Source organism: Bos mutus, chromosome 21 (assembly GCF_027580195.1).
Source record: "Bos mutus isolate GX-2022 chromosome 21, NWIPB_WYAK_1.1, whole genome shotgun sequence".
In the NCBI taxonomy this organism is placed as follows: Eukaryota; Metazoa; Chordata; class Mammalia; order Artiodactyla; family Bovidae; genus Bos; species Bos mutus.
In genome coordinates, this window is record NC_091637.1 from 49,463,954 (window position 1) to 49,476,747 (window position 12,794).

Below are 12,794 nucleotides of genomic sequence, written 5' to 3' on the forward strand. Positions count from 1 at the left end.
GGCCTAGAAAATGTTCCCTGTGTGTGCCTGAGTACAAAGTGTATTCTGTTGTTGCTGGATAGAACTTTCTATATGTCTAGTAGGTACTTTATTGTTCAAGTCTGCTATTTCCTTATTGTCTTTGTCTGGATAACTTATCCACTGTTGAGAGTAGGATGTTAAAGTCTCCAGTTATTATTGTATTGCTGCTTATTTCTCCCTTGATATTTTTTTTTCTTTTTTTGCTTTAATATATCAGTTCAGTCGCTCAGTCATGTCCAACTCTTTGGGCCCCCATGAAACACAGTACACCAGGCCTCCCTGTCCATCACCAACTTCTGGAGTCCACCCAAACCCATGTCCATTGTGTCGGTGATGCCATCCAACCATCTCATCCTCTGTTGCCCCCTTCTCCTCCTGCCCTCAATCTTTCCCAGCATCAGGGTCTTTTCAAATGAGTCAGCTCTCTGCATCAGGTGGCCAAAGTATTGGAGTTTCAGCTTCAACATCAGTCATTCCAATGAACACCCACCACTGATCTCCTTTAGGATGGACTGGTTGGATCTCCTTGCAGTCCAAGGGACTCTCAAGAATCTTCTCCAACACCACAGTTCAAAAGCATCAATTCTTTGGTGCTCAGCTTTCTTTATAGTCCAACTCTCACACCCATACATGACTACTGGAAAAACCATAGCCTTGACTAGATGGACATTTGTTGGCAAAGTAATGTCTCTGCTTTTCAATATGCTGTCTAGGTTGGTCATAACTTTCCTTCCAAGGAGCCAACGTCTTTTAATTTCATGGCTTTAGTATATAAAGCTGCACTGATATTTGGTGCATAGATACTTACAATTGGTGGCTCGTCTGCCTACAACGTGGGAGATCTGGGTTCAATCCCTGGGTCAGGAAGATCCCCTGGAGAAGGAAATGGCAGCCCACGCCAGTATTTTTGCCTGGAAAATCCCATGGATGGAGGAGCATGGTAGGCTACAGTCAGTCTGTGGGGTCGCAAAGAGTCAGACATGACTGAGCAACTTCACCTTCACTTTTCTTTCACTTTCACTTTCTGTATAGATTGATCCCTTTATCATTATACATGTCCTTCTTTGTTTCCTTCTCACATTTTGGATTTAGTTTAAATTCAGATATAAGTATAGCTACTTCTGCTTGTTTGTTTATTTATTTTTAAATATTTTATTTTTTAACTTTATAATATTGTATTGGTTTTGCCCTATATCAACATGAATCCACCACAGGTATACACGTGTTCCCCATCCTGAACCCTCCTCCCTCCTCCCTCCCCGTACCATCCCCCTGGGTTGTTCCAGTGCACCAGCCCCAAGCATCCAGTATCCTGGATTGAACCTGGACTGGTGACTCATTTCATATATGTTATTATACATGTTTCAAGGCCATTCTCTCAAATCATCCCATCTTCTCCCACAGAGTCCAAAAGACTATTTACTTTTTTTGGTTACCATTTTCCTAAAATGTCTTTTTCCATCCCTTCATTGTAGGTATGTGTATCTTTAAATCTAAAGTCAGTCTCTGGTAGGCATATTGTTGGCTCCTGGGATTTTTTTTTTTTTTAAACATTCAACCATTTTTGTCTTGTGATTGGAGAATTTCATCCATTTACATTTGAAGTAATTATTAATAGATAAGGATTTATAGTTGTCATTTTGTTCATTGTTTTCTGGTTGATTTATGGACCCATTATTCCTTTTTTCTTACACTGCTGTCTTTTTTTGTGTGTGTTTTGATGATTTTTGATATCAGTATGCTTTGACTTCTTTAGCATGTTCTTTTGTGTAATGGCCATAAGGTAGTCCCATTTGGTTACCATGAGGCTTACATGAAATACCTTAAAATTATGACACCTAATTTTAAGCTGATAACAACCTAATTTCAACAGCATTCCTAAACTTTACACTTTTACTTTTCCTCTCACATTTATGTTATTGTTGCTACAGTTTATTATTTTACTATTCTGTGACTACTAACAGATTATTGTAGTTACAGTTATTTTTACCACATTTGTTTTTTAATGTTTAAACTGGAGTCTTAAATGTCTTCTCCACTATTAGCTTATTACAGAATCTGACTTTAACTGTATATTTACCATTACCTGTGAATTTTGTGCTTCATTATTTAATATGTTTTTATGTTGTTAATTAGTGTCTTTTTACCTCTGCTTAAATAGGTCACTTTAGAATTTCTTGTAAGTCAATTATAGTGTTAATATATTCTCTCCAATTTTTGTTTGTTCATGAAGTTCTTTGTCCTTTCTTTATCTCTGGTTATTGCATTTTTAGTTAACAAGGTGCTTTGGTTTTTTTGTTTTGTTTTATTTGGTATTTTTTGACTGTGCCACATGGCATACAAGATCTTAGTTACCTGACTAGGGATTGAACCTGTGTCCCCTGCGGTGGAAGCACAGAGTCTTAATCACTGGACTACCAGGGATCCCCACCTTCTCACATTTGTTGTTGTTTTTTTTTTTTTTCTCCTAGTATTTGAATATGTCATTCCATTTTCTTCTGGTCTGGAAAGTTTATGTTGGAAAATCTGCTGTTGTCTTATGGGGATCCCCTTGTATGTAACATCTCTTTCTCTCCTTTTTTCCGCTCTTGCTGATTTTTAAATCTCTGTCTTTGTCTTTTACTTTCAACAGTTTAATTATAATGTGTCCTGGTATAGCCCTACTCAGGTTCAACATATTTGGGGTCCTTCAGTGCTCATGGATCTGGATTTTTAACTTAAAGTCTATTTTGTCTGATATTAGTGTAGCTACCCCTGCTTTTCTTGGTTACTATTGTCTTAAAATCTCTCTCTATTTTTTTCAGTTTAAATTTTATTTATACTAACTGCATATGAGAAGAAATTTCTATTTCCCTTCCCAGATTTTGGAATTTTGTAGCCATTATTGCTTTAAATATATTTTCTGTACCTTTTTGTTTCTCTGCTCCTTCTGGAATTTGCAAGATGTGAATATTGCTTATTTTCATTGTGTGCTATGAGTCCTGAAGCCTTTGTTTACTTTTTTTTTTTTTCATTTGTTTTCTTTGTCTTCCCCTGACTGGAAAATTTAAATACCTTATGCTTCAGTTTACCAAGTCTTTCTTCTGCATGTTTGAGTCTTCTTTTAAAAGTCTCTATTGAATTATTCAATGATTGTATTTTTCAACTCTAGGGTTTCTGTTTGGTTTTATTTTATGGCTTCCATTTCTTTGTTGAACTTCTCACTTTATTCATGCATTATTTTCCTAATTTTGCTTAGTTGTTGGTATGTTTTTGGAGTCCACCGAACTTCCTTGAGAAGATTATTTTGAATTCTTTGTCTGACAGTTCACAGATCTTTACATTTTTTAGGGTCAGTGACTGCAGCTTTATTAATTTCCTTTGGTGGTATCATTTTTATCTGATTTTTTCATTGTTTTGATTCCTTACATTGGTATCTACATGTTTGGGTAATTAGGCTCCTCTTCAACTTTACAGAATTGTTTTGACATAGATCTTTACTGTTAGCTCAGTTGGGGTTTCTTTGTGTGTCTGCTGATAATGTCTTTGGGTAGGTGGGGTTTGGTATTATGATCTATTTTTGATAGGCAACAGTTTCAGCTCTGAGTATCATAGAGATCTCCTATAACCCACTCTTCAGGTTCAATCATTTGCTAGGGCAGCTTGCAGAATTTAGGAAAACATTTTACTTACTAGATTGCCAGTTTATCATAAAGGATATTACTCAGGAATAGTCAGACAGAAGAGATACATAGGCCAAACTCTGGGGAATGGATGCAGTTTCCATGTCCTTTCTCAGGAGCATTACCCTCCAGCACCTACTTTTGTTCACCAATCAGGATGTTCTGTGAATCCCTTTGGTAACTGTCTTTAATGGCAGCTTTAAAATATGGGTATGATTGGTTAAGTCGTTGGTCAGCTCAGTTCAGTTTCTCAGTCATGTCTGCCTCTATGTGACCCCATGAATTACAGCATGCCAGGCTTTCCTGTCCATCACCAATTCCTGGAGCTTGCTCAGACTCATGTCCATTGAGTCGGTGATGCCATCCAACCATCTCATCCTTTGTCATCCCTTTGTCCTCCCGCCTTCAATCTTTTCCAGCATCAGGGTCTTTTCCAATGAGTCATTTCTTTGCATCAGGTGGCCAAAGTATTGGAGCTTCAGCATCAGTCTTCCAATGAATACTAAGTTCTGATTTCTTTTAGGATTGACTAGTTGGATCTCCGTGCCAATCCAAGGGACTCTTAAGAGTCTTCTCCAACACCACATTTCAAAAGTCATTGGTCACTGATGATTAACTCAATCTCCAGCCGGTTTCCCTTATCTGGAAGTTGGAGGGTGGGGTTGAAAATTCCATCCCTATAATCATCTGATGGATTCCTCTTACAGCCAGTTCTCCATCCTTGCAGGCTTACCAGAAGTCACCTTATTAACAAACTCAGGTGTTGTTGAAAGGGACTTGATATGAATAACCAAAGATTCTCCTCTCATCTTTATTGCTGTTAAGATATATTAGGAGCTATGACAAAACCCAAATATTATAACAAAAGATGCTATCATTCTTATCTTCTAGGCAATTACAGTGGTTTTGGAAGCCCTAGCCAGGAGCTGGGGGAAGAGACCATATATATATTTCTTATTATCACAACCTGGTTCTCTTTCTCTTAGAAAATAACCCTCTGATAACCTAAAATCTCATTCCTTTGTTTATGACATGGTTTACATGTGGGTCACTGGGGTATTTTTCTCTTTACCCCTATGTTCTGGGTCATTGTGCAGCCTTAATCATGGCTCTAATTCTTCCCTTTAGAGCTGAGAGAGAGTTCCATTTCCCTATTCAAACTAATATTTGTTCCAATCTTTTTTAGCTTGTATAAATATACTGTATTTAAACCTGGGGTCAGGGGCAATAAGATTTCCAGACCCATTTAAAGTATTAGTATTTCAACTTCATTTGCTACTAAATGCAGTCTTTCCCTTTTCTCTTTCACTCTCAGAATTCTTGCTCATTCTTCCAGGTAGTTTTGGTTGATCTGCAATCTTGTTTCTGCCACTCTCTCTCATTTGTCCCCACATCTACCCAACTTTTCATTCCTGTGGCCCTGATTTTGTTTTAGTAAGAGCAGTTACCTCACACACCACACACATACAGAAAAATGCAAAAAACAGACCTCCCTCAAACATCATAATCACCATGATTTGGGGAAGAGTAAATAGCAGGAACAAAGGCCCAGGGTTTATAGCTCCAGCTGAAATCCCAGCCAACTGTGGGCATCAGTTTGCCAGCCATGGAAATAGACCATGTTAAAAACTGAGAGTCCTCAAGCATATCAAATTGCCTCAGCTGATGTCACATAGAGCAAAAATAAACTGCCATAAGCCTTGAACAAATTGCAGATTTGTGAGCAGAATAAATAAAACTTCAAGCCATTAAATTTGATGGTAGAATGTTACACAACAATAGCTAAGTGTTGTAATTGACATAATGTAGGACAGAGAGCTTAAAGTTCTACTTTGTTCAGACATTTGTCCTCAAGTATAGTAAATTATGCATTATTAGTGTTAGGAAAGGAAAACTGATGGCAAGTTTAGGCCAAATGATGTAACCTTTACAAAATACTTTTTATACTTTTTTAAAAGGAAAAAAAATCCCTTCAGATATTGTTATATGTAGACACTTTGTCAAGAGCATCTAAACTAAACACTTAAGTCAAGGTTCTGGGTCGCAAGGTGAACAAAATAGTTAGGAATCACTTTTATTGAGTTCTAGGGATCTGTATTTAGTGGAAATCGATATTTATAACTGTATTTTTTAAATTGAACACATGGGTAGGTGTATCAAATTTAGGAGCCATTTTAAGAATGATTTGGAAGGAATGATGCTGAAGCTGAAAGTCCAGTAGTTTGGCCACCTCATGCCAAGAGTTGATTCGTTGGAAAAGACTCTGATGCTGGGAAGGATTGGGGGCAAGAGGAGAAGGGGACGACAGAGGATGAGATGGCTGGATGGCATCACTGACTCGATGGACATGAGTCTGAGTGAACTCCGGGAGTTGGTGATGGACAGGGAGGCCTGGCGTGCTGTGATTCATGGGGTCGCAAAGAGTCGGACTGAGCGACTGATCTGATCTGATTAAGAATGATTTAATCTTAATACATTTGATTAAATTTTCTTCATATCACCCCTTTCATGTTTAAAAGTATTTTATCTACATTCTGTGTATTTGAAAACTCAAAATAATATGTTTTCCAGTGTTACATAGTAAATTTAAAGTGAGAATTCACTTTCTAGAGAGATATAATGTTCTATGTTCTAGTTTTAGTTAGGTTTGGTTTCAGTGCATGAAAACAAGAAAAATATTCTAAACATGAGAATCATTTCTGCCTATTTAAATACTGATCCAGAGTGGTTTCAAGTTGGAAAATTTTTTGTTATTTCCCACTAGTCTTAAGTATCAAATACGTATTTAGTATAATTACCAGAATTCTTTAAATAATATAGTGCACATATTTTTTACTTTCCTTTATCCTCTGCTTGTGACAGTCCCTGTGAAAGAAGCATAAATTCCTGATGAATCTACTATATTCTATAATTATGTAATTTCTAAACAGAGATGTCAATGAATAATAAAACCTTTAACAACTGAGGATATACATACCCATACTTCCTGATTTTGTGACAACATGAAAAGTTGCATGTTTTTATCTCTCTTTAAAATTCAGTGGAATGTGTCCACAAGACTTCAAATGTGTCTCATTTTCTATGAATGATTTGTTTTGGTTCATTTCCTTTTTCAATTATGTTAACATTTGATAAAGTACAAATTATAAAGAAGTACTCAAAATGGTAATTTTCAAAAAGATTGTATCTATGGGGCAGAATACACACTAAATGTAAGAAAAAGGATTCTAATGAATATTTCAACAAGTGAAATAAGTGAAATTCATTCAGTAGTGTCCAACTCTTTGCCACTCCATGGACTGTATAGTCTGTGGAATTCTCCAGGCCAGAATACTGGAGTGGGTAGCTTTTCCCTTCTCCAGGGATCTTCCAAGTCATATGGTAAATTATGCCATTTATTGAGTACTTTTTATATAAATTAAATTGTATTTCTATTGAATATCTTCTTTGAAGTTTTCTGCTAACATTTACTAGTTAATTTACATGTCTATAAGTTTTGTTTAGTGGAACAAAAGGTTTTCTTAGAAAGAGATGACATACCTCTACAAAGGAAATATGCTCACTACAGTAATTAATGGAAAAGCTGAGACCATCAATTTCCAATAAAAAGATAATGGTTAATGGTAATTATTTGATTCATAGTAGTTAAGTAGACCGGAGAAGGCAATGGCAACCCACTCCAGTACTCTTGCCTGGAAAATCCCATGGATGGAGGAGTCTGGTAGACTGCAGTCCATGGGGTCGCTAAGAGTCGGACACGACTGAGCGACTTCACTTTCACTTTTCACTTTCATGCATTGGAGAAGGAAATGGCAACCCACTCCAGTGTTCTTGCCTGGAGAATCCAAGGGACCGGGAGCCTGGTGGGCTGCCGTCTACGGGGTTGCACAGAGTCGGACATGACTGAAGCGACTTAGCAGCAGTAGCAGCAGTAGCAGTTAAGTAGAGCTCTTTTTCTGAGAAGTCCAAAGCATTCTTTACATGCTATTATAATTCAGCTTTCTGAGTTCAAATAATAATTGTACAAAATTTATTTAGGTTTTTTATCCAAGACATATGAACCTTTTTACAAATGTTTTTGAGCTCTTAATTGATGACTACCGAGCAATTCTGAAATACTTTAGATATTTTAATGATAAAACATTTATGAATATTAAGGTATTAGAGACAGTTGTCTCTTTACCAGTTGAGGGGTGTCTGTCCTCTTGAATTCTTATAAATCATGAAAGACTTCTGTAATTCCTATACACTTGTAATATTAATATACTCCTCTAAACTTATCTTATTCTAGAAAATAAGTTGAATCATTAAGTAATCTAGTAGTCAAATTTTAATCTCTTTCTTGAAAATTGAACAAACTATTTCAAATGTACCCATTTTATAGAATTTTCTTAAGGTTTTTTAATTAAAATATTGTGATCTATTTCATATCACCTTGAAAGATGGGATATCATCAAAAAAAAGGTGAAGAAATAGATAAATTATAACCAAGTCCTAGGCTGTTCTATTTATTTTCTTAGTCATTATTGTTTAATGTTTCTTTGAGTAGGAGAGACAGATGGTTTTAAAGGTAGAAATTACTGCTTCCAGAATATGCATAAGATCTAATAAGAATATTGTAAAAGAATTCCCATCTTTCCACTTCCCATGTGTGCTTCATCAGTGTCACTTTTTTCTTATAAAATATATATCTCTTTTCTACCCTATATAGCTATAGCATGAGCCCAATTTTATATGTACCAATATGTTATTCTCAATTCAAATTTCTGAGACTAGAATATAATAATTAGCCTGTTTTCTTTTTTTTCTTTAAGTTTTAGGTAAGGTAGATTATTATGCTTATTCCAGGAATGTCTGGAATTCTGGTACTGACTCCTGGTCATTTTATGGACAGATTAAGTTTGCTAGTAATAAAAGGTAGAAGAAATTATAAAAATTAAAGTTGACATTAATTATGTAAATGAAAGTAATACCAAAAAAGAATTATAATGTTGTTTTTTCAAAAAGATGTATACTTACCTGATCAAGGAAAATTGAGAAAAGATAATGGATAAAAATCCTTAAAGGGATAATAGAGGGACATCAGTACAAATTAAAATGACCATAAAAGGATATCATAAGTATATTTATATCAATAAATTTGAAAATTTAGGTGAAATGTCCTTTTCTATATAAATAATGTAGAAAGAGAAATAGAATATTTAAATACAAGAAAGTGAAAGTTGGAGAGATTACAGAAATTGAATATATTATTAAAATTTTCCCACAAAACTTCAGGCACATATAATGTTACTAAGGAGTCATTTCAAATATTTAAGGACTAAATGATGCTAAACACAGAAACACATAGAATATGAATTGAGAAAACATGCATAATTTAATTTATAAGTTCAATATTATTCTGATAACAAAAATCTTAAAGGGATTTTAAAAATGAGGAAAAATTAAAGGCTAATCTCAGACCTAAATATAAATGCAAAAATTCTAAACAAAATATTGTTCAATCAAATCTGACAGTGTATACAAAGAATAATCATACATACACATAAACACACATACACAGATATCACAAACTACATTAGATTTTTTCAGGAAAATAAGTTTGCTTCAAAATTAGAAAATATATCTAAGCAAAGTAGTAAAGTTAAGATTAAGATACAGATAAAATACAAGCATACCTCAGAGATATTATATGTTGAATTTCACACCACTGCTATAATGTGAATATCATTATGAAGTGAGTCACCAATTCTTTGATTTCCCAGTGCTTAAAATTTATGTTTACTATATATTGTTATTTATTAAGTGTGAAATAGCAGTATGTCTAAAACAAACAATGAACATACCATAATTAAAAATACTTTATTGCTAAAAATGCTGTTATTAGAGCCTCCAGTGAGCTATGATCTTTTTGCATGTGGAGGGTCTTGCCTCCATGGTGAGAGCTGCCAACCAATTAGAGTTATATTTGCTGAAAGCCGGGATGGCTACAGCAATTTCTTAAAATAAGACAACAAAGATGTTTGCCATATTGATTGACTTTTCCTTTTCAAACAATTTCTCTATAGCCTGCAATGATGTTTGGTAGTATTTTACTCACAGAAGGACATTTGAAATTGGAGTCCATCTTCTCAAATCCTTTCACTGTTTTGTTAACTAAGTTTCCTTCTCCAATGCATGAAACTGAAAAGTGAAAGTGAAGTCGCTCAGTCGTGTCCTACTCTTAGTGACCCCATGGACTGCAGCCTACCAGGCTCCTCCATCCATGGGATTTTCCAGGCAAGAGTACTGGAGTGGGTTGCCACTGCCTTCTCTGTAACTAAGTTTATCTAACCCTAAATCCTAAATCCTTTGTTGTCATTTCAACAATTTTCATTGGATCTTCACTAGAAGTAGATTCTATCTTTAAAAAACTATTTTCATTTTTCATCTAGAAGAATCAACCCCTCATCTAGTAACGTTCTATAATGAGATTGCAGCAATTCAGTCACATCAGTCACATCTCCAGGGTCTAGTTCTCTTGCTCTTTCTACCACATCTGCAGTTATTTCCTCCACTGAAGTCTTGAATCCTTCCTTTTTATCTGTGAGGATTAGAGCCAACTTTTTCCAAACTCCTGTTAATATTGACACAGTTACTTCATCCCATTAATCACAAATGTTATTAATGATATCTAGAATGGTAAATCCTTTCCAGAAGGCTTTCAGTTTACTTTGCATAGACCCATCAGAGGAATCACCACCTGTGACAGCTATAGCTTTATGAAATGTATCTCTTAATAAGATTTGAAATAACTCCTTGATCCATGGTCTGCAGAATGGATGTTGTGTTAGGCAGGAAAACAACATGGATCTCATTGTGCATCTCCATCAGAGCTCTTGGATGACCAGGTGTGTTGTCAATGAGCAGTAACATTAAAAAATCTAAGTACTGGATTCAACAATAGGCTTAAAATATTCAGTAAGTTCAGTTCAGTCGCTCAGTCGTATCTGACTCTTTGCAACCCCATGAATTGCAGCACGCCAGGCCTCCCTGTCCATCACCAACTCTCGGAGTTTACCCAAACCCATGTCCATCGAGTTGGTGATGCCATCCAGCCATCTCATCCTCTGTCGTCCCCTTCTCGCCCTGCCCCCAATCCCTCCCAGCATCAGAGTCTTTTCCAATGAATCAACTCTTTGCATGAGGTGGCCAAAGTCCTGGAGTTTCAGCTTTAGCATCATTCCATCCAAAGAAATCCCAGGACTGATCTCCTTTAGAATGGACTGGTTGGATCTCCTTGCAGTCCATGGGACGCTCAAGAGTCTTCTCCAACACCACAGTTCAAAAGCATCAACTCTTTGGTGCTCATCTTTCTTCACAGTCCAACTCTACATCCATACATGACTACTGGTAAAACCATAGCCTTGACTAGACGGACCTTTGTTGGCAAAGTAATGTCTCTGCTTTTGAATATGCTATCTAGGTTGGTCATAACTTTCCTTCCAAAGAGTAAGCATCTTTTAATTTCATGGCTGCAGTCACCATCTGCAGTGATTTTGGAGCCCCCCAAAAATAAATTCTGACACTGTTTCCACTGTTTCCCCATCTATTTCCCATGAAGTGATAGGACCAGATGCCATGATCTTAGTTTTCTGAAAGTTGAGCTTTAAGCCAACTTTTCACTCTCCTCTTTCACTTTCATCAAGAGGCTTTTTAGTTCCTCTTCACTTTCTGTCATAAGGGTGGTATCATCTGCATATCTGAGGTTATTGATATTTCTCCCAGCAATCTTGATTCCAGCTTGTGCTTCTTCCAGCCCAGCGTTTCTCATGATGTACTCTGCATAGAAGTTAAATAAGCAGGGTGACAATATACAGCCTTGACATACTCCTTTTCCTATTTGGAACCAGTCAATTGTTCCATGTCCAGTTCTAACTTTTGCTTCCTGACCTGCATATGGGTTTCTCAGGAAGCAGGTCAGGTGGTCTGGTATTCCCATCTCTTTCAGAATTTTCCACAGTTTATTGTGATCCACACAGTCAAAGGCTTTGGCATAGTCAATAAAGCAGAAATAGATGTTTTTCTGGAACTCTCTTGCTTTTTTGATGATCCAGCGGATGTTGGCAATTTGATCTCTGGTCCCTCTCCCTTTTCTAAAACCAGCTTGAACATCTGGAAGTTCACAGTTCACATATTGCTGAAGCCTGGCTTGGAGAATTTTGAGCATTACTTTACTAGCGTGTGAGATGAGTGCAATTGTGCAGTAGTTTGAGCATTCTTTGGCATTGCCTTTCTTTGGGATTCAGTTGAAAACTGACCTTTTCCAGTCCTGTAGCCACTGCTGAGTTTTTCAAATTTGCTGGCATATTGAGTGCAGCACTTTCACAGCATATCTTTCAGGATTTGAAATAGCTTAACTGGAATTCCATCACCTCTACTAGCTTTGTTTGTAGTGATGCTTTCTAAGGCCCACTTGACTTCACATTCCAGGATGTTGGCTCTAGGTGAATGATCACACCATCGTGATTATCTGGATCATGAAAATATTCAGTAAACCATGCTGTAAATAAATGTTCTTCAGGCTTTGTTGTTTCATTTATAGAGCACAGGCTGTAGATTTAGCATAATTTTCAGATTTGGGGAATGATAAATGCACATTGCAAGAGTCAGCCTATCTTTTGAAGCTTATAAACCAGTCATTGTTTTATCTTCTCTAGCTTTGAAAGTCCTCTATGGCACCTTCTTCCAATAGAAGACTCTTTTGTTTACTTTGAGAATTTATTGTGTAGTGTAGCTCCTTCATTCGGAGAAGGCAATGGCACCCCACTCCAGTACTCTTGCCTGGAAAATCCCATGGACAGGGGAGCCTGTTGGGCTGCCATCTATGGGGTCGCATAGAGTCGGACATGACTGAGCGCCTTCTCATGCATTGGAGAGGGAAATGGCAACCCACTCTAGTGTTCTTGCCTGGAGAATCCAGGGACAGGGGAGCCTGGTAGGCTGCCGTCTATGGGGTTGCACAGAGTCGAACACGACTGAGGTGACTTAGCAGCAGCAGCAGCCCCTTCATTAATAATCTTAAGTAAATCTTCTGGATAACTTGCTGCAGGTTCTACGTCAGTGCTTGTT